Source organism: Sarcophilus harrisii, chromosome 3, assembly GCF_902635505.1.
Source record: "Sarcophilus harrisii chromosome 3, mSarHar1.11, whole genome shotgun sequence".
Classification (NCBI taxonomy): Eukaryota; Metazoa; Chordata; class Mammalia; order Dasyuromorphia; family Dasyuridae; genus Sarcophilus; species Sarcophilus harrisii.
In genome coordinates this window covers 122,965,219-122,990,971 of record NC_045428.1, presented here as the reverse complement: position 1 = coordinate 122,990,971, position 25,753 = coordinate 122,965,219, and positions in this window count along the sequence as shown.

Here is a 25,753-nt window from a genome sequence, read left to right as displayed (position 1 = left end):
CAAGGATACTTAAATCAGGGTGTTTACTCAGTGTGTTTGAGAAGATAATGGTTTTCTAGTTCACATATACTTAGTACTTAGTATGGTGATATAAGGATTCTACAACTGGTACATGCTCAGTGTGCTGTAGTGATGTAATTGTATTAGGGAATTTAAGGGCTGAGAGGATTGGGGAGACAGAGAGAGAGACAGAGAGAGACAGAAACAGAGAGAGACAGAGAGACAGAGACAGAGACAGAGACAAAGACAGAGACAGAGACAGAGACAGAGACCCCAGACTCTATCCTTGACCATCCTTGTGGTCACTCTCCTGCTAAGACCAAGGCCCATCCAGAGATCCTCCAGAAAGCTAGCCCAGACATTACATTTGATGGAGTTGTGAACTGATTTCACCATTCTGGAGGGCAATTTGGAACTATGCCCAAAGGGCTATATATATTCTTTGATCCAACAATATCAAAACTAGATCTACATCCCCCAAAAAAAGACATAAAAAAGGGAAAAGAACCTTCATGTGCAAAAATATTTATAGCATTTGTGTTCCAAAATATTAGAAATTGAGGTCATACTGGTGGCAGTGGCGGTGGCAGTAGTTGTGGTAGTAGTAATAGTGGTGGTAACATTAATACTGGAAATGTTCATAGTAATTTCAGTATGTGAACTTTTTACTCTCACCTTCTCTCCCCTTCCTATATCCAGATTATATTTCTTTTGAAACTTCATTTGAAGCAAAATTTCAGAAACGAAAATATATCTTGCAATCATTTGAAAAGTTGTCCTGGAATAAGGGGAAAGGGATATTTAAGGTTTATTTTAAGTTGATTTAACTTCTGGTAGCTGATACAAGGATTTCCCCATTTTTCAAAGATGAGCAATGAAAGGGTGATCAAAAAAATAGAGAAAGATGAACCCTGGGGACATCTTCTCAGAGAGTCTTTAATTAAAGCTCAATGTAGAGTGAATCCTGATGTCACTTTCCATCCACTTTGAGATCTGTTGGGCAATCACAGAAACCTAGATTTAGAGACAGAAGGTATCTCAGATGTCATCTTCTTACTTCACAAAAGGAGAAACTCAGAGTAGTTAAATACCAATCCAATAAAAATTTTTAAACATCTACAATGTTAGGCACTGTATTAAGGGCTGTGGATACAATAAATAAAAAAAGGAAAGCAGTCATTGACTTTTAAGGAGCTTGAAAAGTAATGAGAGGAGACAGCACACAAAAGAAGGTAGAGAAGTGGGAAGAAGGTACTCAAGATGTCCTGGGACATTTTGTTTCATGGAGTTGAAACCATCCTAGACAGTAGCTACAGAGGTGAGAAAGCTGAAAGTCCAGTTTCTTCCCTCTATCAAGGAAGTCATTGGGAAGAATTGGATACAAAGAAAGGTGATATCAATTAAGACTTGAGTTAACAGCAAAGTGGTAAAATTAAAGGTGACGCACTTAACCTGGAAGAAGCATTTTATTCATTGGAGTTGAAACTAAGCAGAGTAGCAGATAGAATGAAGTGAAATGACCTGCCTGAGTTCATAAAGAGAAAAAAATGACATGGCATGGATTTGTGTTAAGATCTGATTCCAACTCTAACACAAATCCAGACAAACTAAGAGGGAATAAGCAGAGAAAATGCATTTCAAGCATCTGGTCAGGAATCACCAGCCAGAGTTTAAAATGAGCATGAGGGGAAGAAAGATAGAAAATCAATCCAGAAAGAAACACTAGAAATGCCTTCTAAGACTCCAAATCCACATAATGGTGGACCTTAGATATTTTTCTTGATCTAGGGTGATGACTATCTTTCATCTCCCCTAGTTTTATTTACCATTTCTTATGTAAGTAGATAAGGACCAGTCATTTGCTTTTTTTCCTGGCATAAGGAAGGATTGTGCAAATGACAATAGCTGGGATTCAGAGGATAGATGAGAAAACTATAGGATCAAGTATTTAGAGCTGAAAGGTTCTATGGGATATTTTTATAGTTATAAACTCTTTTCTCCCCAAAGTCAGCTAACGGATAGAGTGTTGGATTTACAGTCAGGAAAATCTCATTTCTACTTCTGCCTCTGACAATTAGTAGGTGGATGATTTGGGTAAATAACACTACTATCAGCCTCACTTTATTCATTTGTAAAATGAGGATAAAAGTAGCAATACCTCATAAGTTATTTTGAGGATCAAATGATTTAACATATGTAAAATATTTTACAAACCTTAAAGTGTTATATAATTTTAGCTATTATAGTATTATGAGGCTTCACACCTCTTTGGGGGTCTTGATTTGTCAGGATAGCCCTGACGTGCAAAATAGGTCCTCTGGGCCAAATTCTGGCCTTTCTAGTTTACCAAGTAATTGAATTCCTGAGTACTCTTTGAGTTGAGAATGTATTTGAGGTGATATTCTTCCTATATCCTGAAATAAGATCTCCCAAATACTTCAAAGAAGAATGTAGTCAGTTCTCTCTCTTTTCATGGAGAATAATTTGGATAAAACAAACAAACAAGTATATACAGGGATGTGCTGGATTCTACTTTTCAGAGATGATTATCAAATTTTCAGTGTGAAAATTTACACCTCAGAAATCAACAAAGAATGCAAATCAAGGTTTATTTTATTTATTATTTTGATTGATTAGATTTAAGAAAATGATTGAGATTGCAGATTAAATATAATGCAGATTAAATATATGTGTGCCCCGCTTACTTTTTTTTAGAGAACTAATTGTTAAACTTACCAGTACATATCAATGAACCTTTCTAGGCCTTAAAAATATCTCTAGTAAAATTGGGTTGCTTCAAGTAATTTTTTGAAAAACAATTCTATATGAATTACCATGTTAAATTTGAATTAGATGATACAAACATGATATCTGTTATAAAGATTCACAGATTCACTTGAAATCCCCTTTTTCTGCTCTTTTTTGTTTAGGGAAAATTTGCATTTATAAGTGTTTCAAAAGTTTCATAATAATAAAAAAAGAAATATTTTAAGAAAAAATTAAAATTTTTCTTCTTCACCATGAATGTTATAAAACAGTTTGATTTGAAGGAGGACTGAGTATCTAGTGGTTGAGAATAAGTATAAGGTAAAGCTTAGAAATTATGCAATATCTCTGATTTCAAAAGTATCCCAAATATAAGTGGACTTCACTTTATTCATTTTAACTCTTATGTCTCCTATGAAGAAGCAACTACTACCTTGGAAGGGATTATTTTAAATGTGAACGAATCTGACTGTTTTGAAATTTATCATTCCTAAGTATAAAGTATCAAAATACCAAATTCCTTCCTTTAGCATAGAAAATGATCTTCCAACTATAAAACTGAATGGCTTTGGACCCAGATAACCTGTCAAGCTCAACATTGATTAAATGTGTGGCATAAAATATATCATTGGCACTCTGCTACTTTATTTGTAGACTAGGTATAGGAATGCTTACTTTAGCCTTACTCCCTTATGTTTCCCATGGATTGTGAAAACTCAAAGATAAATACTAAGTATAGTCAGAAATCTCATTCTATAACTGCAAAAAATGACTGGGCAAGAGTAGGCAAGCCAGAATAAAATGATAGGGGAGTTGAAAAGCACAGAAAAGGAGCTGACAAGCCAAAGTTAGATTGAATATGATTGTCTGTTTGTTTCTCTTTTAAGTTCAATTTCCAGAGATAGAAGAGGAAAAGAAAAAGAAAGGGGAAAAACTCAAAGGGCTTAGGAGTAGAAGAATCAATACCTAAAATAATATGAGTATATTATATATATATATATATATATATATATATAATATATAATATAAATAAGATAAAAATAAAAGTGCAAAAGAAGGAAAAGGAGAACAAAAAGTGTTCCTGGTATTAATGCAATATCCACTGATTAAAATCACTAAAGGAAAAAAGAAATCAGAACACAAGGGAATTATACACAAGAGCAATTTTTAGAAACACCATTGTTTAAAAATATAAATAAAATATAAAATAAAATAAAAATAAAACTGCAAAAGAAGGGAAAGGAGAACAAAAAGTGTTCCTGGTATTAATGCAATATCCACTGATTAAAATCACTAAAGGAAAAAAGAAATCAGAACACAAGGGAATTATACACAAGGAGCAATTTTTAGAAACACCATTGTTTATATTCAAGGAAGTCAGTTGTTGCTCATATATGGATTTAGTTGTGAAATCTTGATCTTAAAGTCACAGGAAATAAAAAAAGTGACTTAAAGGCCAAGCTTGAAAATACATGATGTAAACTTTGGAAATGATGCAATGCATGATATATTTTCAAATGTATTTGGAAAGGAAAAAAAATAGAGCTGCAGAGTGAAATTTGCAGACCAAATGTCAATTTAAGTATCATACCTAAAAATTAAATAGCCTCTAGAGTCAGTGTAGCCTTGTGTTCAAAGAATATTGCACTGGTCTAGTTTAACCAAGTTAAAAGAAGCATATCTAAGGATATGGCTAAAGAAAATATAAGTCCGGAAAGACCTTAGAAAAGGCAAATTAAAACAGTCTACCCAAATATAGCAGGTAGTCATCCTCTTTGAGTTTATCAGTTTATTTGGGAAAATAGAGAGAAAAGAGGGAACAAGAGGAAATCTTCCTAGCATAAATCAACTACATCAACTCTGATGATCAATACAGTGACATATATTGAAACCCTTACATCCAACTAGCTTTATTTAGAAGCACAAAAGAGTCACGGGAGTAACTCACTAGCTTTCTATGTTGGACAACCACAATGTAGCCATTTGCAAATGTTCATTTAAAGACCAAAGTCACAGTAACATTTCAGATAAGATAAGAAGGAGGATGATAGTTGGAACAAAAATAGCATCCCTTATAATTAAAAGGAGCCCATTTTCTCTAGCCATCCATATACAGAAAACCAAAGTCAGGAAGAAATGGCATTAAAAGGAAAGAAAATCACCCGACAATGTAGAAACTGCAAAAGGTAGAAGAGTTAGAAAGAAAAAAGGAAGAACTTCAAACAATGGAGAAGTCAAGGAGAGAAAAGACAGACCTAGAGAAAGAGCAGAGAAGATGGGAATCAGCAATACTGACCTTTCATGCATGAAAAGAACAGTAAAGTCTAGAGTGGCCCAGATGGAAACATTCCACCTGCTGTAACTCATCAAAGAAAGGAAACAGAAAATTCTGCCCTACAAAAGTACATGGAAAGAAGCTTAAGGAGATTTACATGCAATCTTCACAATGCAGTGAAGAATAAACAGTAAGTGAAACTGGAAGCTCTTAAACATAAAGGGGGAAACAATTAAGGGGAAAGGAGAAGAAATAATTTGAAATAAGCTTTGAAGTTGGAGAGACTGGAGAAAGGGTAAATACTGGAAAAAGCACAATTAAGAGTAGAGATGATCAGTGATAAGGAAAGTTAGGCTAAAGCCAGGGACTACAAACAATATTTAGAAATACTCTTAGGCTAACTACTCAGAGGGGTACTTTGACACAAGAATTAATTGTATCTATGAAGTTTTGTTTTGGTCTGTGAAACAAAACATTACATGGGAATGCATTTCTAGTTTTCCCCTAATTGAGAGGAATATTAAGTTCTTTACATTTTTGGCTCAAAGACACATAGTGTTGAACATTATTATATGGAAAGGGTAAAGGATAAACAGGCTCTTTGCAGAGTTGACACTACACACTGAGAATGATAAACACTACAAAGAAGATTGTACTGACAAAGAAAAATCAACATATTGGCAAAGTTATTCTTTCTATAAAAAAAGACAGAAATGAAAGATCATAGAATTTGGAACTAAAACCGACCTTAGAGATTATCTAGTCCAAAACTACTCCTTATTTGAGAAAACTGATTTCTAGAAAGATGAACTAACTTGATCAAGATTACACAGGTAGTAAGTGGCAAAGCTGAAATTTAATTAGTCAGCAAGCATTTATTAAGCCCTTACCTACTCTGTGTTAGCCATCATATAAAGAATTAATGATACAAAGAAATATAAAACAGTTCTGCTTTCAAGGAGTTTACAATCTAAAAGAAAAGATAACATATTAAGAATGGTATACAAAGGGTTAATCAACAAAGGGAAGACATTAGAATTAAAGGAGATTGGGAAAGACTTCATATGTAGAAAGTAGGATTTTTTTGCTGAGACTTGAAGCCAGGGAATTAAAATCTGTTTGATAGACAATCCAAAACTACTTCCACTCTATTAAAGTGACTTCATACTTCATGTCTCATATCAACTTTTTTACTTGGGAGAAAAAAAAAAGAAATTGATAAACTATTGACATGGAAAAGCGAATGACTAAAAGTACAATGGGGGCGCATTTAAATATGAAGTGTACTAAGAATTCAAACATATATAATATGTCAAGAATTAAAATACCTTTAAATCTTACAGACATGTTAGGAGAAAAAATCCTCACTTTTCTGATCAATTTTATTTTGTTTCATAATAGATTCCTTTTATTTTCTAATCTTAGCCTTATATTTCCTTTATAATTAATTTGAATATTTGTGATAGTGAATATGATTTATTTTAGTCATTCTTTTGCTATATACAATATCCTCCTCATTCTACTCATTTCATTTTTCATTAATTCCTTCATGTCTTTTCATGTTTTTCTAAAATCTCTGATCTCATAAGTCTTATATAGCACAATAGTATTCCATCACAATCATATATCACAATTTCTTCACCCATTCCCCATCTTTGCAATTTCCATTTCTTTGCTACCACATAAAAGCTACAACAAACATTTTAGAACATATGGATTCTTTTCCTTTTCCTGTCATCATCTTTAGAAAAAAAACAAAATGAAATTTTAAAGGAAACAAAAAATGTTCATTTTGTTATTTGGGATTCTAATAAAGTCTAATAACTATCAAACACACACACTTAAATCAATAGAGGATAAAGACTGTTCTTTAGTATATGTAACTCTTAAGGAACTGATTAATAGTAATACAGGTCAGTAACTTTTCTGCTTCTGAGAATTTTAGACAGTTAGTTATGTATCTTTTTTCTATAGTATACTTAAAAGTGATCATTAACTCTAAAAAACTATAAAATTTCAGAAGAGAATGTTTAGATATACACAATGTAATATTCACAATCTAGTAGCAAAGGAGATCAGACAAAATATTCTATGAAAATTGAAATAGTAGACTGCATCATCAGAAGGTGGGGGAGGAGGGACAGAAAGAAAGGAAATCTTTAGCACATTAGCTTAACCTTGAAGGAAGAGAAGACTTTAAAAAGTATTGATGGAGAGGAAATTTCTTCCAAGCAATAGTAATGGCCTCCATGAAGACAAAGAAGTAGTGGATGAAAAGGCTTTTATAAGAGACAAATAATTCAATTTTGTAGCAAAATGAAACATATAAGATGTCCTCAAAGTAGCAATGCAGTGTTAACTTAAATCTATTAAAGAAGCTTTAAACTGCACTAGGAATTTTGTGACACCCTGTCTGCAAAAAAAAAAAAAGTTATAAAGGTAGATTGAAACTGGACTATGGAGGAGCTTAAATATCAAGAAAAGGATTTTGTATTTTATTCTAAATATAGAAGGGAGGTGTTTTTGCTGTTTTTTAGAAGAACATTGAAAATATTTTGCTTTGGGCAGAATATTGTGGGAGCCTAATTTACGGAAAGATTTATGAGTAAAGAGCTAGAAGGCAACTAGAAAGCAATTAGGAACCTATAACAAAAATTAAGGTGAAAGGTGATAAGAACATAAAATAGGATGAAGGTAGCATAAGTGGAGAGGAGAGATATCTTGGAGACATAATCTATACTTGGCAACAGATTGCATGTAGAGAAGAGAGAATTTTAAATGTCAAAGATAATCATCAACAGAGATAGTGGAGTAAGGAGGGGAAGATTTAGAGGAAATGATGAATTTAGTTTTGAAAATGATGAGTTTGAGATACCAGCAGGATATCTAAATGGAGATGTCCAGTAGGTAGTTGGAGAAGTTAGACTTATGGTTCAGGGAGTCATTTGCTTAGATGTGAATATTCAACCAATTGAAAATATTGAAGTCATCAAAAATAGGTGGAGAGGAAGAAGAGAAGACATCTTGGGAAAAATTCATCTTTTAAGGAGAATAGGAAGATAGAAAAGGAGATTAAAAAGGAGAGACCAGATAGGTGTGAGAATTAGAAGTTATCAATACTTCAGATACCAAAGTGGGTAAAAATACTAATAATAATGGGAGAGATATTCAGTAATATCAAATGATTCACAAAAATCAAGGATCGCGAATGAAAAAAGGCCTTTGGACCTTTGAAAACATAGTTGAGGCAAAGTAGAGATCAAAAGCCTAATTTGTAAGGAGCTGGAGAATAAACTGGCAAAGAGTAAGTGGAAGTGTTAGGTGTAAAATTTTTTAAGTGATACATAAAATGATAATCTGGTGGACATGGCAGGATCCATGGAAAATTTTTGTTTTATCTTGTTTTTAATTTAGTAGAGACTTGAGGAATATTTGTAGGCAACCTGAAATGATCCTAGTGTATAGGAAAAGATTGAAGTTGAGACATATTAAGGAAATAAGCAATAGTTACTAACTTCCAAAGAAAACATGGGAATAGAGTCAAAGGCATAAGTAGACATTTGAGACTTAACAAGGCAAATTTCAATTTATCATCTGAGAATGGAACAGATGAAAGAACCAGGGAAGTTATAGACATATTGTTGGGTGTGGAAAAAGAAAAATGCTGGGCCTCAGAACAATGAATTTTAATCTCAATGAAATAAGAGATGAAATCTGCTATGAGAAAGGAAAGTGAGGGTGACATTAAGAGCTTCAGCGGGGAAGGGGTTCACAAAAGGGGTTCTAAAATATAAAATTGATAAGAAATAAGTGTAATCCTTTTGGATTGTCATACATGGAGGACCCAATTAAAGTAGCTGGGGTTTTTTTGTTTGGGTTATTTTTTTTTTTGCATTTGTAACATGAAGAGCAATATTCTCAATGTTTCAGTAGCAGTGAAGAGATGAATAATGGTGATGACTCAGGATTTAGAATTAGTAGGGAGAATTAATGGTGGAGGACCAAGGGGAGAGAGGTTTCAAGTGACTTTTTGAACTAATTGTCAGTAGGGTAGTGATTGGATAAAGGAAGGGAAGGGAGGTAAGAGGTGAAAGAATGGACTGGAGGGAGTGAGTGGAGAAATTAAGGAAGCTAGGCTATATATTGAAGGGGGAAAAAATCAAGTTTGAGCATTGAGGATACAAAAACAGAGTTCATTGTCTTAAAGGTAAATAGTTTTGGATGATTTTTGTGACTGCCTCTGTGGCTGGCTGAAAACAAAGAGGAAATAGATCATAGAAGTTAAAGAGCCATATGAACTGAGGTGTGTGTATATCTGTGTGTGTGTGTGTGTGTGTGTGTGTGTGTGTGTGTATACTTTAAAGGTAATCAATATAAATGCTGCAGTTTCACAAAGAACAGAATTTTGGGTAGAAGAGAAGATTGTATGTGTGATCTGGAAATAAAAAGCTGACAATGCTAACGATCTGTGTCTGCTTGAAGTATATCTTAGAAGATATTTTATCTTTGTATTTTATGTTTAAAATGGAAATTTCGTGGAGAAATTAGTTGTGTAAAATGAATACTGTGATAGACTTCTCATTCTGTCACCCCTCTAGTTTAGTACCAGACAATACCTGCAAATGAAGGTCTGCAAATGGCAAACCTATGAGTTTCAAATAAGCATATGTAACCCAAGTCCATCTGAATTATTCTGTCACTATTGCAAAGGGGGACAGAAAGACAAGTTTAGTCCATGAAAATTTCTTCTTTCACATCCATAGGGATATGTTTCTTGCAAGTGTCAACATTTTGACAGTGTGGGAAAAATTTTAGCTATTTCCTGGAAGTTCTGTATCTTCTTTGGAATCTCATGCTTCTAGCCATGGGAATTCCCCATAGTTTTTTTTTTCCTTCCCCTCTGCACTCATAGATTGGTGTTCCAATGAGAAAATCAGGGCATTGTCCTTTTCCTTTCAGTTCCAAGTCACGTCCATTATTCACCTCTGGACTCAGTGAGACACTGAGAATGTTGCTGTTCATGTTACAAATACAAGCAACTTAATCTCAGTTGGGTCCTCAACTGCATGACAATCCAAAGGACTGCATAGATCTCTTTCTTATTAGTTATCTGTCCTGGTTTTTCTGAATCTTTCCCTCTAGTTCCTAACTCAACCATTATTTCCCTTTCTCTCAGTGGATGACCGCATTTTCCACTATACTAAGATTAAGGTCAATTGTTCTGAGCATCTACCTCCACATTGAAGAATAAGATTATGGCTTCCCCTATTTTCTTCTCTGTTGTATTCTCAAATGATGAAGTAGCTTTATCCCTAAATGTACCCCTTCAACAATGCAATGGCAAAACGCAAGCAGAGGCTTCAGGATTCCATCCCTGGCATACTGAATTATCCTATGCTCCAGGTGTCAACTAGGTACAGTTACTTTAGGGAAGAGGTATTTCCCAGAGAGTTTGGTTCTTACCACAGCATTATAATTAATGACTCTCCATTACTAGCACTGAATTATGGAGGCAACAAACATCCTTTCCTATCACTTGTTCAGAGGGTGATAGGAAGGCAATTTGGTCTTAGAAATAGATGTCAGAAGAGGAAGACATAATTGTAATCATCTTCCTCAATCCCGATACTAGACAAGGAGGCTTTGGTGGCCTGTGATGCAAGATCAGCCAACTGAAGTACTGCCAGCCTCACGGGTGTAGAAATATGCCCCTCTAAATTTTGACATGGTAGGGGACAGCCTTAGTCACCTTGCCCTAACTATGGCTCTGACAAATAGTAAAGGCAGCTATTATTTGCATTAGAAAACTGGAAGGACTATGCAAATGAAAAACCAAGGATCTGATCAAGTAGCACAGATAATGAGGGGGGAAATATGGCTACAGAATTAAGAAAACACAATAGAACAAAATTTTTTAAAGCTTTTCTTAGGAATCTATGTATCAGAAAAATCATAGTTAGTATTTGGTAATAGGAATAAAATAAAATAAAAAACAAGGCAATCTGAAGAGTATGGTGGAATGAAAAGAGTGCTGGACCTACTCCAAAGTCATGAGACATGGGATAGAATTCCACCTCAGATACTTATTGTTCAGTTGTTTCAGTCATATCTAGCTTTTTATGACTTCATATGGGACTTTCTTGGCAAAATACTGGACCACTTTACCATCTCTTTCTCCAGTTCATTTTATAGAGCAAACAGGATTGACTTTCCCAAAATCATACATTTAGTAAGTATATGAGGCCAAATTCGAACTCTGAAAGATGAATCTTTCTGACTTCAAGCTTGACCTCTCTACTTCAGTGAACTCAAGTAAGTAACCTGACCTTTTAAAGTCTTTCTCAGAAGCATTTAGCAGCAGCAGCACCAGTACAATAGGTCATTTGCTATAACAGTGAATATGTTATCAGCAAAAACCTACCATATGGAGCTAAAGATTGGGGCTTTAACAAAAGATTATGCTAAGGATACACATTTACATAACTCTTTAAGATTTTCAATGCTTGGAGGTAGATAATGTAAGTAGTATAATATTACACCCTTTTACAGATAAGGAAACTGAGGTTCTAAAAGATCAGGTTACTTATTTGTGGTCATACACCAAAAAAATGTAACATGGGGTGGGATTTAAATCTGAATCTCCTTGAGTCTCCTGCCTTTGGAATAGGTTCCAGTAATCATTTTCTTTCCATTATACTTTCTAGATTACCTTATTCACTTTTCTGCTATATCCAATTAACAAATGTCATACAAAAAATGCAGGATGGTCTCCTGTAAAATGATAGGATCAAAGTAGTGCAGACATCATTTTATAGAAGTAGCATACTGAAGTCTAGAAGATAAAGACTCAAATACGGCCTTAAATACTTAGTTTTGTGATGGGAAGAAGGTCACTTCCTTTGGCCTATAAAGCAGAAGTTACACTCAATGACCTCTTAGAATGTATGACCCAGCTTATTAGGCAGATAATTAATAGCTATGTGGTTCTGGTAAAGACACTTTACTTCTCAGTCTCATATTCATCTTTAAAACTGGCTTTATAATATACTTACTTTACTGTGGTGTTGTGAAGATTAAATGAGATTTTATTTGTAAAGTGTTTTGTGAACTCTAAGCACTATATAAATGCTAGCTATCATTATTATTAGAATGAAATAGAAAAAGACACACACACACACACACACACACACGAAAATCCAAATAGAAAATTACCATAACTGCACTGGGAGTTGGGGAGTAAGAGAAGAGAATGTGACATCATAAAGAAAGGGAAACAACAGATATAAAATTGTTCTCATAAAAGGCTGGAGCTGGAGTCTCTAAAAAGAAACTCTTTTTTTCATTCCACAGAAAGATGATGAACCAATACCGATGTAGAAAAGACAGCAGGTACTGGTCAGAGAAAAAAAAAGGAAAGTTGTGGTGGTTGCTAACTCTCTGCTGGATAGCATCTGGAACCCATTTGCTGACCTGATATAAATAATTAAGAAGTATTCTCTCTTCACAGAACACGTGCTGTATCTAGGAAATGACGTAAATCCTCTGATGATTTGACATACCTGATAACCAGTACTTATTTCTGGTGATTTGCATGGAGACCAGAAGGAAGAATTTAGAAATCTACTCTGGTGCTTTTAAAGTAGTGGATAGAAAATTCAAGTATGTAGCCAATGATGCTACTGCTGCTGATAGTAACTTCTGAGTTGGGGAAACAGCATAATAGAAGAGAAAAAAGCATTTACCGTGGATTCAAGAAGGGCTTGCAGTTCAAATTCCACCTCTTATGCTTACTAGTTTTATAACCTTAAACAAGTCACTTAAACCCCCTGGACCTTGATTTCCTCTTCTATAAAACTGTTACATTGGACTACAAAGACTCTAAAATCCCTTCCAGCTCTGGATCTATGATAATATGATCTGGTGCATATGGGAATGAAATACCTGAGGATGGTGTAAAATAATGAGGTTTTGATTGTGAATAAGAATTTGCATATGCTGAATGATGAATTCATGTCCCTTGGCTAGGAATAAAATACATATAAAAAGTTTTAGGAAGAATATATTTGTGTAAAGACTATCAAATCTTTTCAAGAAGACTTTAAAATAAAAATGAAGGAACATTCAAGAAAATCCGCACTTATATTTGCTACATCAGATATCACAGAGAGTAGCAGGTATGATATAAGAAGTAGATAGAGCAATTAACTTGCTGAAAAACTTCAATGAAAATGGACATAAGAATACATTAGACTCTAGATATACTTGATAGAACATGTCAAAAGAAAAATGACAAAAATCTTGAGGCAAATTGATTATGTTGTCTTAGAGTTTATGAAATGCAAAAAAAGGTACAATAGTTTGATATATACATTAAACAGTTAGAATGATTTCATGGATTAGAAGAAAAAATTAACAGGCCAAATTCTTGTAAAATAGACAGGAAATACAATTAGGTCTCACAAATATATTCTTTATGAATAAAATAGACACTGGATACAGCAAGGATAAAATAACACCACAAAAAATGAAGCCAACACTCTTATAACAAACAATAAATGTCTTATTACCATTGTGAGAGTCATTCCAAATAAGAAAAATAATAAATATATGGGGTGTATGTGATGTAATATCAAAAGTTAAATTGGGTGTTAAAATACCTGAAAATTGGAGGTGAATAAAAGAATAGACATAGATAAAAATTACCACCACTTCCTAAGAAATTATCACTAATGTAAATCAACAGCCAGAATTAGAAGAATAAAAGAGCTAAGGGACCAAATCAATCAGCAAATATTTGATTTCTTTGCCAAGAAAAAAATTATGGTAATCAAGGGAAATACTGATTTGGAGGAGGAAAGGGAAAGATTATTAGGAATATTACCCTATAAAACAGAAAGAAGCAATGAGGGAGAAACCAATTCAGTAATAACTTCCCATCAGTCTACCAGAGCCATCCCATTTGGGTTTATATTTCCCAATGCACTACATAAGGAAAGAAATAAAAGTGTCACTAATGAAAACTAAGATGGAAAGAGCAATTGAATTAGAATTATCCACAGAGGAGATTCATGTTGGAAGGACCTTTATTTTGAGGGTGTTAATAGATTAATTTTAAGATATCATAAAAAGAAAAAGATGCCAAATAGTTGAGAACAAAGTACAGACCTGATTTTTTTTAAAGCTGAGAGAAAATATAAGTAACAATCAACCAATGTGCTTACTTTCTCATCTCAGTATTGATCTAAACATAAGTTAAGGAACCCTCAATGAAGTTATGACAGAGGAACAAAAAGACTAGTCAGAATTCTATAGTAGACTGTATTTTTATAGCTATGCAATTAATTGAAAGGTGATAAAATGCAAAATCTCCCTATGCTTTTTCGTTGATTCACACCCTCAAAAAAAGTAGAATAAAATATAGTTTTAAAGTTTTTCCTCCAAAGAAGTATTTCCTTTGCACATTTCAAAATCAAATAAGGCTTTATGAAAAATATATCAGGAGACAACTTTGATTACCCTTTGTTTATTAATATCAAGTGAAACCAAAAAAAGATATATTTGCCAAAGGTATTTTTCACTATCATAGATATTCAATGCACAATTGAAATGGAAGTAGTATTCTCTACAAAATGGTGAGCTCTCTCAGATATTCCTTTTTTCAAAAGACATAGTCCTGATTTCAAATAGTCACACATTTAGAGACGGAAGGAATGTGAATGTCTTGCTAACTAAGAAAAGTATATTAGCAACATCATAAAGAATGTAAATTAAGAAAGGATGATATGAGAAATGAATATTTCTTATATTTAATAACTAATAAATTAGGACCAAGGTTTTTCCCCTTTTGTACTTTCTCATCCAGAAATCAAGCAAGGTAGGACATTTCTTTTAGAGATTTGCCCAAACTAAGATCTAATCAGACAATAAAAGAAATTCTAAGTTTAGGCTAATGGGTACATTCCTGCTCATTGCATTTGCTTAGACAGACTTTGGGAAAAGGTTGATTCTCCGTAATACCAAGACAGGTGATATGGAAACTGATGTCTCTTTAGTCAAAATTTGAGGAATCCAAGTCACAAACCCAAGATAGCCCACTTTTCATTTGATTTACCAATCAAAGGTAAAATATATATATCTTTCAGGAATCCCTCCTCTTTGAAAGGAATATAAACTGTGACCCTACCACCATTAAGGGTCTTTGATCTGAAAGAGATGGCCAAATGACCATCCTTTTGTGAACAATCTTCTGCTCTGTTTAATAAAGTGACTAAATTATCCAGACACTATGTCTCCTGAACCTTTTTACACATCATAACCAGAAAATAAGATGGTCTGGTCATATAATATAAGTGATGGATAGCCAATAAATATTGATTTATGAGCAACATCAAGACATCAAGAAGGCTAACTAGATATTGGATGGGCTACTAAAGAGAATCTTTGGAAGATCATAAATAAAAGTCACAAAAGATTCTAAAGAATGGGTTAGTTGCGATTAATTCAATTTGATTCAATACATTTATTAAGTCGCCATTTACCTCTGCCTCTTACTTTACTTGACAAGACTCCTCTCAAGTCTCATCTTCTGTATGAAAACATTTCCTGATTCTTTCAGCTAAAGCTTTTCCCCCTAATATGGCTTTCTGTACAATCTATAAGTACATAGTTATTTACATGTTTCCCACAATACTATGTGAGCTTCTTAAGGGCAAGACAGTGATGGAAGAGAGTTGTTTTGGTTATTGGTATTGCTGGTGTTGCCTTTCTTTGTATGTCCAATACTTAGCAAAGTATCTGCCACATAATAAGCACATAATAAATGATTGTTGACTGACTGACTACATTCTACATGTTAACACTGCTAGTTGTAAGAACTGAGTAGATATGGTCCAGTAAAATAACTATAATGCACAATAACATATAAGTGCACTAGTGAAATACAATGCAAATTGCAAATCAGTGATGTAAAGAGAAAGAAAGGTCATTAATTATGGAAATTGTGAAGATTTCCTGAAGATTTAGCATTTCCATTTTATTTTTAATAGTAGATAGGAATTTAACTAGCAAGAAGGTGGGAGGATATTTCAAGAATAGAGAATAATATATACCTGGCTTCCTTCAAATCTCAGTTCAAGTCCTACCTTCTACAAGAGGCCTTTTATGGCCATTCCTACAGTTAATGCCTTAATTGTGATATTAGTTACCATCCACTTTGTATATATATTGTATACATACCTAATTGTTTGCCTCTTGTCTCCTCCATTAGAATTGTCTCTCCAATTAGATGATCTCTCTGAGAGGAGGGACTTTATATATATATATATATATATATATATATATATATATATATATATCCCCAGTTTTTGTTTTTGTTTGTATCCTTGGACTAGTGTCTTGCAAATAGTAAATATTTAATAAATGCCTACTGACTGATTAAGAATGAACACAGAAAAGAGCAGTCATGTAGAGAGGGCAGACATTTGTCCAATATGACTATAGAATTTTAAAGTGAATGGATAGAAGAGAAAAGGAAGGAAGGAATTTGAGATAAGATTTAAAAAAGGAAACATGATGATAGATTGGGGAGAAATTTAAAAGTCATTTGGAAGAGCCTGAATTTCCCTCAACAGGCAATAGGAAATCACTGGAAATTGTTAAGAAGAGTAATATGACCATATCTATGCATAATAATGTCTTCATGAACTTGAAGTATCCATCATTTTAGTGCCCACCATATACAAGAACTGGTTTAGATAATATAGAGAATTTAAAAATGAATAAGGTTAAATTCCTCCAAAAGGTGCTGTCCACCTAGCACAGAAAAGAAAATCATGTTAAGTAAACAAATAATTGTAATACAAGAGAGAATGTGATGTTTCAACAGAGAGAGAAATGCTTTCAAGGAGAGAGAGTTCACATCAGGTTTTTCCAGAATCAGGGAAGTTTCATGGAAAAGACTTCATAATATTTTGGTCTTCAAGCATGAAGAAAAAATTTTCCCTTCAATTAAACAAAATACCTTGTAAGTACAATCTCATCCATTAGCTTTAACTTTTCTACCCCCAAGAAATGTTGAAGCATTCCCTACCTTTCACTTAAAAAATAATGATTACAATATGAGATTATGTAGTGGAAAGAGTACAGGCCATCAAATCAGATGATTTGGATTCAGTTCTTGCTTTGTTACAAATGAACCAAAAATGTGGTTCAGCAGAAAAAGACAGCTAGTTCTGAAGTAAAAGAACTTCACACTACTTGTGTGATCTGAAACAATTAACCTTACTGGACTTCAGGTTTTTTTTCAAACTATTAGATGATGGGTGGTGCTGGATGGCTTCTCAGGTCCTTTCAGATCTATATCTATGATCTTATAAATGTACAAATTATTTAAATTCTCTAAGATGCAATTTCTTCAGTTTCTTCATCTGAAAAACAGTAGTAATGATACTAGTACTACTTGCCTCCTGAAATTGCTATTGAGCAAAGTTCTTTGTTAACTATAAAATATTATATAAATGTCAGCCATTATTAACCCATAAATTCCATTGTTCCCAATAGAGCAATGGCCTCCTAAAGAATTGGAGAATCTAGGGCCCTTTGAAAAGGAATTTGGATCTGAGGCTTTGGCAAGAATCTTCTTTGTCTCTCCACCCACTAGCCACATGAGACTTTGTGCAAAAAATGTAAAAATAACCTAATGAGAAAAATGTTCAACTAATCATCAGTTGGCCAAAATTAAGCCATGTTCTTTCTATTTGTTAGAGGCCATAATCCAAGGAAAATCAATTGTTGTTATATAAAAATAGAGTGAATTCTGTTACTTGTTAGACATTACAATTCAGAGGAAATAAAAAATGACCTAATTGCCAAAAAAGATGTATAATTTTCAGCAGAAATGTTTTCCATGCTGCCAAAATTTAAGAGGCAACATGGTGTCATGGGAAGATATTAGACTTGGATTCAGAAATACCTAGGTTGAAATCCCAACTGGGTATCTATTAGACCTAAATTAACCTATCTGAAATTCTCTAAATTGATTTTATTACATAGGCTGAGATCTGACTCAGTAGAGGGATAAAACCATAATTTCTCAATATATTAATATCAATATTTTAACATTTCCAATACATTCATTACTTATCACATGCATCTTGTGGAGAGGGAGCAGGGGAAGGAAGAGATGTCACTTACGATCTAATTCAAGATGGTAGTTACTGGGGTTGCCTTAGGCTTGCCCCAGATTGGGTCTCAAGTCCCGGGAGAATTCAGAAAAGTTCCCTCACCCAAGTCCTCTGAATGAGGATGACCATCTCTTTTTTGTTTTGTTTTGTTTTGTTTCATGTTTTTTAATAATAGCTTTTTATTTTTATTTTCAAAATACATACAAAGATAGTTTTCAATATTCACCTTTGCAAAACCTTGTGTTTCAAGTTTTTCTCCCTTCCTTCCCCCTAACCCTCTCCCCTATACTACAAGTAATCCTACATAGGTTAAACTTGTATACGTCTATAGATATTTCCACATTTATGATGCTGCACAAGAAAAATAAGGTCAAAAAGAAAAAATAGAAAAGAAAAAAAGCAAGCAAACTACAACAGACTACAAATGGCGAAAATACTATGTTATGACTCATATAGAATTATCTCTTTGCACCATTGTAACTCCATCAAAGCTCTCAATTTTTCTCAATACATTAGTTGTTTGAGTTAGGCTATATCTTCGGGTAGATGGAACATTTATTTTATCACATTCACAGCATCATTCAAATAATTACCATTTATACAACTATCTCCTGTAATTACAGCTATTTCCTTTATGAGATTAAGTCTGGCTATTTTTTTTTCCTCTTTTTATCTTTCGTTAATATGTGGACAATACAGATAAAGGACAAAGGTCAAGAACAGAACGAGGAAAGTAGATTGGATTCTTTTTGGAAAACTGGAAAGTTCCCTTGATTCCTTTAAACTTCCTATAAAAGTAAACACCCATCTTTTTAAAAGTTAATTTCTACCATTATTGATATATGGAAATGAGATATGAAACATAATAGTTTCTGAAAAATTAAAAATGACTATGAGGTAGGTAGTTATGGAGGATACTATGGTAAAGCATAGGAGGACTAGTAGAGATAACCAATGAGGATAGTTGAAGAAAAGGAGTAAAAGATACCAACAAGGAATTGTAAAATAAGTGAGGGCAAGGGAAGGCCAAAGTGCTCCACTGGGATCTTCACAAAGTCATGCAAAAATGAGGAAATGTTCTAAAATATTGGAATAATTATGTGGAAAAGACTAGACAAAAGTCTGGGTAGGCAGGCAGAGATTAGTTATGATCTGTATTGTTGGAGGGAACTTCCAAATTGTTGGGATCACAGATCTATCTGAACATCTCTGAATGTTCTTCATGACTTCAGAACTTCAGGGTACCTTATTCTTGTAGAAAGTCAGCTAACACAGAGGTGACAGTTCATAGAAACTTATTCCATGTTATTCTTTCTCTTTTCCATGGGCCCACTATAAAGAAGGTAAACACAATGAATTATAATCATAGTCTAGTCCTTTTTATTATTTCATGGTTGTCAGTCACATGAAACTTAAATCCTGATTTTCAAAAACCACTAAGTTCCCTGTTACTTAAAGTCTTTTTTTTATTCTTTCAAGAATCCAAGGCTAAATTCTAGAGTATTAATAGATTTGCTATAATAAAGCAAGAAAATCATAGAAAATTATGAGATATTAAGTATCTGAGATATTAAGCTGCCTTTGGCAGCTAGGTAGTGCAATGGATAAATAGGTAGGCCTGGAGACAGGTGAGTCATTTCACCCTGGGTGTCTCAGCTTTCTTATCTGGAAAATGAACTGAAGAAGGAAATGGCAAACTACTTTGACCCTAGTTGGGGTCATGAAGAGTTTGACATGACTGAACCACAAGAACTGTCTCATTCAAAAAGGAGAAATCTAATGACAAAGTTATTATAGAATAGTTGGATATGATTTAATGTATATATATATATAAAATATTTATTCAAAAATATTTTCCTTTCAAGCAAAGGAAAGGATTAAAAACTCACTCTCCTAAATATTCTTATTTTTCCCCTCAGTCAAACATATGTCAGGCATCAAAAGCCAAGTTGACCTATTAAGGTACTTAATGCACAGTCACACAAGGGAAAAAAAAACCTTTCTTTTCCTACATTGGAGTTCAGTTGTGCAAATGTTCTACAATAGGAAAGAAAGAACACACAGAACAAAAACTCTCGCCAAGTTGAATTACTGTACAAGGAATGTCAAATTCTGCTTGCATGCACAGGAAACTATTTCCTTAACTAAGATCCAACCATAGGATTCAAGTGCCAAAGTCTATCTTCTTCCCAGGCTCTAGATCCTTTTTTTTTTTTTTCTTTTTTGGTGTGACTGGGGGAGATTTTGGAAATTTTAATTTAATGATAGCTAAATGTACTTAAATAAAAAATGATTATTAATTCTAATTTGAAATGCAGATTTTTCTTAAGATTTGTTTTAAGGCCTATGAAACATGGATATAATAAATGTTTGTGCTTATTTTAATAGTCATGATGACAATATAGCATTCCTAAAATTCTATTTTTTGACTCTGATTTTTTTTAAATCCCTGGTATCACTTGCATAAATCTCTACATCACTTATCCAATTGCTATAAACTTACAGGGTAGATTCTTTAAGAAAGCATCCACCACAAATAGAAAAAGTGAAAATAACATTGAACTTTATACATATAGTTATAACTCATTTACTCTATTTGCCCCCCTTCATATTTTCCTTGTTCATAGTGTGACACATGCTGGGATTCTTGGTATAAATTTCTATGGACATAGATATTTATAGGCATCCAACTAAATGTATATAAAGTCTCCTTAAAATTAGAATCATATAAAGAGAGATTGTGTCAATAACGATAATGTGAATAATAATAAATAATGCTTCTATTCCAAGTATTCCTGTTAAATTCATAGATTCTAAGGGTTCTAAAGGTAGATTTTAGGAAACCTGTGAACTTGGATGGGAAATAATATCACACCTTTATTTCAATATAATAAGTCTTTTCTGAAATCCTTTGCATCTTATTTTATGTCTTTAAAAACATTCTGAGAATGATACTACAGATTTTCATTAGACTGCCAAAGAAGTCAATGACACACAACAAAATCCAAGGTATCCTATCACCTCTTGGCAGAGAAGTGATGAATTGTTCATTTTGAGAAAAACACAACATGTGAATTACAGTCATTTTGTTTGATTATTCTTATTTTACAAAGGTCTTTTATTTGGGAGAAAAGAAGCAGGAAGAATGCAATGGGAGAATTTGAAGATCATGATAGTGATACCAAAAAAAAAAAAAAAAAGAAGAAGAAAAAGAAAATCTAGTGGAAAGGACATGTGAATTTTCAAAGGACTAACCAAGTTCAGATGAGGCTTATCCCGAAGCTGGTTTTGGGGGGGTAGTTCATTTTTTTCAACTCAGAGTAACTCTCAAAAACCAAGTCAGAGAGATACTGAGATTTACACTAATTGAAGTAGCCCTCCAAAGAAGAAACAAGGAACTTTTGAAGTAAAGAACTTTTTTTTCTTCTATACAATCTACCAGATTCAGTACAATTTACCACTAATAATTTTGAGCTAATGCTGAATTTGTAACATAAGAATTCCTCTTTATGTTTTCTACTGACTAGAAATTCCCTGTGTGGTCACTATATTTGCATGTTTAATGTACTCATCTGAATTCAGCTGTTAACCTCTGAGACTGTGTTCTTCTATCAGAAAAGCCAGGCTTAACCCTGATTATTACTGACATTTGCCTTCAGTTAACCTGATATTGGGTGGAGGGAAGAGGAATTGGGAGAAATTTTGCTTTGAGTGGAGTATTTAGCATACTGGGACAAAGTTTATTTCATGTCCTAGTATGTTATATTATTTATGCCAAATGGTCAAGGATTGTTTTCTCTAAACACAAAAAAGTTTTCTCCTTGTTGTTTCAAGATAATTCTGAAACGTGCCTCTGAGCTCCAGGGCAGGGTTTGATTAATGCATGATTTCCTCTTTAAAATTAGAAACAGGAATCATGAGTGATGCTTAATAATTTTCATTTGCTTGTCTGCTCTGTTTTCCAAGCCATCTAATTAAGGCTTGGTTCCCAAGCCTGATTAGGCTGCTCTTACATCTGACTGTAGTTTGCAGATACTGCTCCAAGGCAGGAACTCAAGCTTATTTTCAGTAAATGGGAACAATCTGGGAAGAAACAATAAGTTGAAGTTTTTTGTATGTATGTATGTGTTTTTTTTTTGCTTCTGTAATTAGAGACATTACAATGTCTTCCACAAAGTAAAATGATATCATTTGACAATGAACATTAGAAAGTAGAGTTGAAGCAATAAACCATCCTTTTATGATGTTTAGAACTCTATGTCTCAGACATATCCTAAGTGACCATTTTCTTTGCACTCTAAACATGTTGAATAAAATGGCACTAAGTCTCTATATTGTTGAATTACCTTGTACTGGGAAATAAAAGGTCTACATGACTCTTCTTAATTAACCTCCATCTCTGATGATTAAATTAAATGGAAAGGTATTCCTGATAACTTTCCAAAGCAGAGTTGCTAGAAGCAAAAGGATCAAGTGGAAAAAATTAACAGAAATTTGGAGTTTTTCAAATATAGCAATGTGGAAAAGTGGAAAACATGCAGAATTTGGATTCATGAGTTTCAACCTCAATTTTGATAGCTTCTCCCCATGTGACTTTAACCAAGTCACATCACTTCTCTACTCCCTAATCAGTTCTACATCTGATGCTGATGAATATTGCAGCAGAATTTCTATAGGATTTAGAGGTAGAAGAGAGCTTAGAAAGCAGAGCTACTCCTAAAATATATAGATAAACCAGATGCCTCTTTCAGAATCTTGGGATTGGGATCTAGACTTAACTTTTCCATGTTCTGTCTTTACACCAGCATTTTATTCATTTTAGATAATTGACCTCAATCTTGATGTGTAACTGAATGGCATTTCTTCCTTAAATTATGTTAACCCTTCATGTGCAAGGAGTGATCAACTTCTCACTCCTGATTTACTACAGAGATGTCTAAATCCTCTCCTTCTCACCAGTCTTCCTTTTTTAAGCCCCCCCTTAGACATTTTTGCCACATTAATTTGGTGAAGCATCCAATAGTGGAGAAAACTTCCATATCTTTTTATCTTATGTGATTCTCACCCATTGCTCTCCAGAAATACTTAATAAAAGATTGAAAATTTGTTTAATGAAATTAACCTATTATAATCCAAGTTCTTAGTCTTATATCTCAAAGGTACTAATATATCTTATAATTTCATTCTTTCTATACGAATAACCCATCTCTTTTTTAGCATACTCAAATATGTAACCAGTGATCCCTTCAATTTGAGAATTCTTTTTTTTTAATCCAAAGTATATTTATATGGGTATTTTTGTCCATCTTGTATACACTTATACATGTTTTACCAAAAGTTTGCCACAGGCATACATCCAGTCTGCAAGAGGTCTTCTCCATTTCCCTCCAACATCAGGGCACAACTGCAATTCTTCCAGCATCAGAATAAAGCACTATTGCCATATGCATATATCACTATAAAACTAATCTATCTTCTCTCCCTCTTGTACTTTACTCATGTTCTTCTTCATTATTTACATGATGCAGTATATACAGATCCATGATGCACTTTTTGAGTGTTCTCTGTGTGATATCAATTTTTAGTTCTTCATAGACGGGATATTTCATGTCTCACTATCATATAGCAACACTTATAAAGTTTTTAAATTGAAAAGCTTCATGAGAAGCTTGGTATCAGTGAAAGAGCTTTGTAAAAAATATTTCAGTTCATTCTCATTTTGAAGTCTGAATTTAGTTCATTATCCATCTATACTGATATATTATATCATATAATGTTATACTATGCTATATTATATTGCATATATTATATAATATATATCTGGAGTCTGTCATATATAGGTATATGTAGATAATATACTGTCAATATATAAGTATATGTAGATAGAAATAGAGACAAAGATATAGATATATGCACGTATAGAGACAGACATATACTGTTGGACAAATTCTGTGGGTCATCCAACCAAATATGTCAAAAAATTGAGGTAATAGACAATCTTCATGCACTCGAATTTTTCTGTGTGGATGGATGAGACAAACTTTTTTGAATGGGTATACATCTATGCCAGGAGACTGTTCCCCAAACTGAAGAATCTGAAGAACTTCACCATCTAGAAGGAATCCTTTAAAGACTTTGACTCTGCTAGATCTGCCAAAAAAATAAACCTTTCGTTGGCTTCTCAGTATGGTCAGAATAAAATTGAAATCCTCAGATTGACTTTCTAGGAAGACTATAATCTGGTACTAATTTGCTCATCCAGAATTTATAATTATTCAATTCCATGGCCAGGTCAGCTTCTTCAGTATTCTATAAACTCAGCATTCTTTACTATTTTTTATATGCTACTTCCCACTGCCTAACACTTAACAGAACCTCAATAGATTTTGACTGAATTGGTTTAATTTGCTACTTCTTAAGAGAGCTAAATGACAAAGAAAAGTTTTGTTTACAGTAATCTTTTTCTAATACTTTATCTTCAGGATTCTCTTTATTCTACCAACAAACCACCCTCCTGCAAAGTCCATTTCAGCATCTGAATCATATTGAATTATATATTACAATAATTTTATATTTTTCTCATTGTTTTAATAAATAAATATCTAATCTATTTCCAAAGATGATTAGGGGAAAGAAAAAGAGTCCATATGTTTATAGCAGCTCTCTTTGTGGTAGCAAAGAACTGGAAATTTCAGAATACCCATTAGTTGGGAAATGGTAGGACAAGTTGTAGTATATGATAATGATGGTATATTACTGTGCTATAAGAGCTCAATGACCTTAGAAAAACAATGAAAGACTTTCATGAAATAATGAAGAGTGGAATGAGAAAAACTAAGAGAACATTGTATACAGTTACAGCAATGTTGTTTTAAGAAAAACATTGAATGAATTTCAATTTTGACTACTATAAATACCCAAATTAGAAAAGAAAGTTGCTATCTGTTATGTGTGTCTGGGTGTACCTATTTGTGTCTAATGGTAACCATCCCTAGGGTGGGATGGAGAGGGTAGAAAAATAGCTCAATTGTCTCCATTTTTAGCTCTACATATTGCTCTTCATTCTCATCATCATTTCACACTAAGATTTCTCATTCCTATAATGTCCTATGCCAACTTCCATAAGATGTCACTTTGACCAATGTCCCATTGGATTCTACTTTTTCCTAAGCCTTTGACCAAACAGCCCCATGTATCCCATGCTATTTTCCTGTAAATTGCAGCTTAAGTGCCACATTTATTTCTTATTGATCAATCCCAATCTCCACTCACTTAGATGAACCCAGATCTGTCTTTCTTGTTTAATATAATCTTGTAATTAGTGTATTGTGCATGTGGAGATTTATATACACTATCATTATAAATCTTATCTCCTCTATAACATTGTAAATATTTCAAAGGGAAGAAATCAAATCTGTTTTATAATGTGCCTTTACACAATGCCATATATTATGTGAGCATAATGTAGTCTGTTAAATATTTATGGACTGATGGACTGAATTATGGAATACATTCTTCTTTTATGCTGCTA